The sequence below is a fragment of the Corvus brachyrhynchos genome, unplaced genomic scaffold (assembly GCF_000691975.1).
Source record: "Corvus brachyrhynchos isolate BGI_N302 unplaced genomic scaffold, ASM69197v1 scaffold18, whole genome shotgun sequence".
Lineage (NCBI taxonomy): Eukaryota > Metazoa > Chordata > Aves > Passeriformes > Corvidae > Corvus > Corvus brachyrhynchos.
Window position 1 is genome coordinate 552,782 of NW_008246064.1, and position 6,049 is coordinate 558,830.

The 6,049-nt window shown below is 45.9% G+C and overlaps 1 long non-coding RNA gene across 1 annotated transcript in view; it reads left to right on the top strand.

Moving 5' to 3' along the window:
- Positions 1-5,770, top strand: part of LOC108449760 — a 22,279-nt gene extending 16,509 nt beyond the window's left edge. The window contains exon 3 of the long non-coding RNA XR_001866046.1: positions 4,567-5,770. This is a non-coding gene — a long non-coding RNA (uncharacterized LOC108449760). The remainder of the gene's footprint in view (positions 1-4,566) is intronic.
- The last annotated feature ends 279 nt before the right edge of the window (positions 5,771-6,049 follow it).

The window sequence follows — 6,049 nt, forward strand, 5'->3', positions numbered from 1 at the left end:
TCGGGGGGGGGGCAGCCTGGGATGATGGGAGGTGTCCCTGCCCATGGCAGGGGTGGAATGGGATGGGCTTTAAGGTCCCTTCCCACCCAAACCATTCTGGAATTCTGGGATTCTACGATAAATTGTTGATACTTCCCTGTGCTTAACGGAGAATGACACCTCCAGGAGATGAGTATTCCCAAATCCACCTCAGAAGATCATGGAATCCTGGGATGAAACAGCTGTCGCCATCTGACCTTACAGCATTCCAGGTTTCGTTCCTGGGATATGATTTTCTTAAGGAAAATCACTTTGCTCCATGGATCTCTGGGATGGAGAAGTTACAGCTGTGTCCATCCACCAGGATCATCCTGGAAGCTCACCGGGAATACTCACCTCGGCTCCAGGACAGGAGACCCCTTTCTAGTGAAGGATTTCTGGATTTCTGCTCAGAATTTTGGGGTTCTGGTTCTCATCCACTGCACATCCCAAATCTGATCCCGGACCGTTGACTTCCTTTTAAAAAAGTTCCCAAAATTTGGAGCTGAATTGCACAGCTGTAAATGACCCACTGAGAATTCCGCTCCCGAAAAACAGAGCAATTCCATCTCCCGACACCACCACCTCCACTCTTGGAATGAGTCCTGTGGAATATAAACAGTGGGAAGCCAAGGAATTGCCGGGATGGAAACCAGTGGGATTCTTGTGTAACACTGAGGTGTGAGGAGGGCGAATCAGGAGCTGATCCAGCTCCACTTCCTTAATCCCATTCCCTTCGAATGTTTCCCCTGCACACAATCCAGCGAGGGAAGAATTCCACGCTTTGGGATTTTCCATGAAAAAAGGGAAATTGAACAAATTGAGAACCTGGAGGGTGATTAATTAATACTGGTTTTAGTGGAATGTGTCTCTGCCTATAGAACTGGATGATCCTAAAGGTCCTTTCCAACTCAAACCATCCTGGAATTCTGTTCCCACTAATTTATTTCTAAGCTAAATTAAAAACTGATTTTAAATTAATTTAAAATTAATTTAAAATTAATTTAAAATTATTTAAAAATTAATTTTAAATTAATTAAAATTTAGGCTTTTCTCTGTGCTTTTGTGCACAGGAAAGGCATCAGCTCATTTCCAGCTGGGCTCCAGAGTTTCCCTTTCAATGGCATGGAAAACCACCTGGAATATCAGCTATAACTCCTGGATCTTTGTCTTCCTAAATCCCGGGGGTGATTCAGCTACAGAAGTTCACCGAGTTATTGAAAAGGATCATTCCAAGATTCATATTCCCAATTTCCTCCATTAAAATGTCTGGTTTTGGAAGAACCTTTTTTTTTAACCCCCTTTCCTATTTTTTAAGGAATTTGCAGATCCTGATTTCTCCCACCAGTGAGGATTTTCGCTGAAAAAAATGAAGTAAATTGCAGCGCTTTGGGGTTATATTTTGGTTTTTGGGGGGTGTTTTTTTGGTTCTTTCTGGTGTTTTTTTGTGGATCTGGTTTGGGATACAAGTGGAAAAGAGGAGCAGGGAGTGGAGAAGGGGAACAAAAAGCAAAAAACGGGAAGGGATATTCCCGATCAATTTTGCCTTGGTAAAATATGGATTAATGATTTAAAATGATTGATCATGAGGAACGGGGATTTATCCCGGTGTCTCCCAAGTTTCCTTTACGGCTGATGAACGCCAGGGCTACAGGAATATGGATGTGCTGGTTGGAATTTTTCCTGGGAAATCTCGAATCCAACCTTCCACTCGGAGCAGGGAGAGGTAAAGGAATGTTGGAATTTTCACTGGATCAGTCAAGGTTCAGAACAAAAGCCAGGTTGGAGGGGCTTGGAGCCCCTTGGGATAGTGGAAGGTGTCCCTTCCCCATGGAATTAGATGATCTTGAAGGTCCCTTCCACCCCAAACCATTCCATGATCCTATAAAAATATTCCCATGATGCATTTCTCGTATTATTAGTTAAAAATATATTTTTTTAATTATTACTTTCCCCTCACAGGAAGCAGGTGCATTCCCAAGTCAAAACCTCAGAATCCCAAACCCCTGTTTCCCATCGGGAGCCGGTTTTGATGGAGCATTTCCCAAAAACTCTGGGACAGAACGGAATTTGTTAATCAAGAAATAAATAACGAGGACAAGAGCAAAACTGGCTGGCAGCAGCCGAAGAGAGGCAACATCCTCTCATCCCGGATTCCCTGCTCCCGGATTTCCGCGCTGGCCTTTCCCAGGTTTTCTCTCATTCCCTTTCATGCGGCTGGGAAGGGCGGAGCGGGATTAGGGATCGCTCTGTCTCTCTTTGATGCCTTGCTGAAGGCTGATGACATTCCCTGCTGACAGCAGAGGGATGATTAGCAGGGATATAAAGGAGGGAAGTGTCCGGCAAGGAATTTTTCCGTGCCTCGGTCACCGATGGCCTCAAAGCCTCCATTGTTGCTCGTCGCCAGGTGAACAATTTGTCGCTCCGAAGGAGGGAGATACGGATCTCTCCCACCCCTCTGGAGAGCCATCCCAGCCTCCGGGACTCCTCCAATCTGCTGGAATGGCTTCAGAGGGCGTCGGGTGTCAAAAGGGATGTGGAGCCTCCTGGAATTTCCTCAGCTCCGGCTCCACATCAGGTTCAGTTGTGCAGGTGTTGGATAAAGACACCGGGCTCTAACTTGCAGGGATGTAATTCCCAAAAATCCCTCCAGGCAGAAGTTTCTTTGGGGAATTCCTCATTCTGAGGATTTTTTCTTTCTGCTTCTTAAGCCAGGTGAGAGTTTTAGGGATGTAATTCCCAGTGTAATTATCCAGGTTGGTCCTGACTTGGCTGGAATGAATCCAAGGCCAGGCTGGAGAACCAGAATAATCCTTGTGCTGCTCCAGAAAAACTCCCACCTTGGACAGGTTCCACCTTCCACCAGGATGAAAGTCTCCTTGGGGGTCTTACATGCTTGGAATGACTTGACAGAAGACTCCCGCGGATTTATGGAGCTGTTCCAGGGGAGGTTTAGGTTGGATATCAGGGAAAGGTTCTTCCCCCAGAGGGTGCTGGGCACTGCCCAGGCTGCCCAGGGAATGGACACAGCTCATCCAGAGTTCCAGGAGCGTTGGGACAGCGCTGCCAGGGATGCCCAGGCTGGGATTCTTGGGGTGTCCGTGCAGGGCCAGGGGCTGGGCTGGATAATCCTGATGGATCACTCAGGATATTCCCTAATTCCATGGTTATTTCTAATGCAGAACATGAGATTCCAGTTAAATTCCCAACTCTCTTGGTTCCAGCTGCATTCCTGTCCTGGGGATAGGAACGAGCTGATCTTTAAGATCCCTTCCAACCCAAACCACTCCAAGATTCCATATTTCTCCCCCCAGATCCTACAGGAGCTGGGAGATGTGTGTTTGGAGAGCTTCTCCTGGGCTCAGTTTATTTTCACCCACTGAGACTCGATCCTTAATATTTTTAGAAGAAATTAAATGGAATTTTTGGCCACTGGGAACGGCACCTTTATGGGATTTGGGGGGGAGTTGCCATCCTTCTTCCAAGGCAAGCAACTTCAAAAAAAAAAAAAAAGAGGGAGAAAAAAAGAGGAAGAAAAGGAAAAAGGACCCAATAAAGTGGAGTTTAAACCCAGAACAAACAGACTGACTGTCAGATTTGTCCCACTTCAGAAACTGGAGGAGGACGTGGCTTGTTTTATCCCATGGTAGGTTTATCCCCGCTTGGAAAAGTGGGATATTGATTCCCTCGGGACACCACTGAGTTGTGAGCTCCCTGAGCTGTGCGAGTTGTTTTTTTCTCCTCGGTGAGAATTTATGGCCGGTGATTCACGGAGCGGAGCCGTGTTTATTTTCCTTTTCCAACGATATTCCGCACTGCCCGCGTTCCAGGAAACATGACATAGCTGTTATTGCTCGGAACGAGCTGCTGCCAGTGGTTTACATCCACAACTGCCTTCGGAAGGAAGGAAGGAATTCCTGGCGCTGCTCCTCACGCCGGAGAGTTTTGTCCTCTGCGATATTCCTTGTTTGGTTTTTTCCAGATTTGCAAATCCAGCCGGGAGATAATGAGGAATTTCCGCTTGGGAAGGGGGATTTGGGGTGTGTGTCTCGTCTCCTCACTGATTTATCTCGGGAATAGCTTAGCGCATTCCCAGTGTTTGCATTCTGCAAGATCCAGGAGGATTTGCATCCATTTATGGCCGCGTGCTCCATCCTCAGGTGGGAAAAATGGGATCGCCTCGGCCACAGGCACGTGGTAAATCCTGCCTGTGCAAGGGGGTCCAGCTCCAAGGTCATGGAATCATGGAATGGTTTGGGATGGAAGGGACTTCAATCATCTCATTCCATGGGCAGGGACACCTCCCACTGTCCCAGGCTGCTCCCAGCCCCAGTGTCCAACCTGGCCTCGGACACTTCCAGGGATCCAGGGGCAGCCCCAGCTTCTCTGGGAATTCCACTCCAGCCCCTCCCCACCCTCCCAGCCAGGAATTCCTTCCCAAAATCCCATCGAAACCTCCTCTCTGTCAGTTTGAATCCATTCTCCCTTGTCCTGTCCCTCCATATCCTCGGAAATATTCCCTCTCCATCTTTCTTGTATCTCCCTCAGGTCCTGGAAAATCACAGCGAGGTCACCCCAAAGCTTCTCTTCTCCAGACTGGAAGAGATCCACATGAGATCCAAGTTTTTCAACATTGCTGTCCAGAATCCAGTGGTTTCAGGGAAAACTCTGCCTGGAGAGGGGAATGACAACCCTCGCACTTGGAATGGCCGATTTTCCAGTGGATAACGACTGGAATTCTCTTTGTGGGTTGGTAGAGCAGCACTGGAAACAGGCTGGATGGGCTTGGAGCAACCTGATCTCCATGGAGATGTCCCTGCCCGTGGCCAACTGGATGATCCTTAAGGTCCCTTCCAACCCAAACAATTCCAGGATTCCATGGAGATTAACAGCCAGGTTGTGACGTCACGGTTCCACCAAAACTCGGAATGGAGATGAAAACCATGGAAATGGTTGGAATATTGAACATGAACCACGACCAAAGCCGGGCAGTGGGAAGCAGGATCCTTCCACATTCCAACAGGGATGGATGATGTTTTCCCGAGGTTTTTCCCCCTCAGTTCTCATCCAAATCCTGACCCCCTCACTGAGCACCCTCTGATTTTCCTGGTTTTGGCTGGCGTCGAGCGGCTCCCATCGGGTCTGTCTGGATCTCAAGGAAATCGTAAGTGGTTAATGAGGAAAATCCAGATTGTGTCAGCTGTGGGACATTTTGGCAGCCTTTGAATCCTAAAAATCGGATTCCAACTCCTTTATTCCTTCATTTCAGGGAACAAAGCCTCGTAACCAAGTTTTCTTGGAAACACCACCAAAATTGATGCTTTTAATTAAAAAAAAAAAAAAGAAAAAAAAGAAAAAAGCAAATTAAAAGAGTAATTGGAACCGAGGGGTTTTTTTTGGGTTCAGTTTTCCTACTGGAAAGTTGGAAAAGGTTATGGAAATAAACATTTCTTCTTTCCTGTGCCTAAACATTTTTATTCCAAGGAACAAATGTATCCCCTGGATTAGGAAAACAAAAATATAAGGGCAAAGCAGCTTCCTGCTCAAAGGTGGAATTAGAAACCAGTTCCAGCAGATCCACCTGGATCCCTGGAATATTTGGAGGAGGGCCCCAGACCTTGGAGTGGGAGCTCAGCCTTTAAATGGGAAACACTTTGTGTCCCACCAGGCGGAGATTTATTCCCATGGATTTTAAGTCCTCCCAGGGATGGGGACTCCATCACTGCTCTGGGCTGGGCATTTCCAAGAGGAAAAAAATGGTGAAAAATAAAAATAAGAAATGGTAAAATGGTAAAAATTAGAAAATTGTAAAAATAAAAAAAAAATAGGCTGTTAAATGGTAAAAATAAGAGCAAAGAGTTGTAAAAATAAGAATTAAAAATGGCAAAATTGTAAAATAAAAAAAAGGAAAAATAAAAATAAAAATAAAAAGGAATAATGAAATAAAAAATAAAATTAAAAGTAAAAGTAAAATTAAAAAATGAAAATAAAAACATTCCATGAAGAGGTTGTTCCAATTTTCCAATCTAAA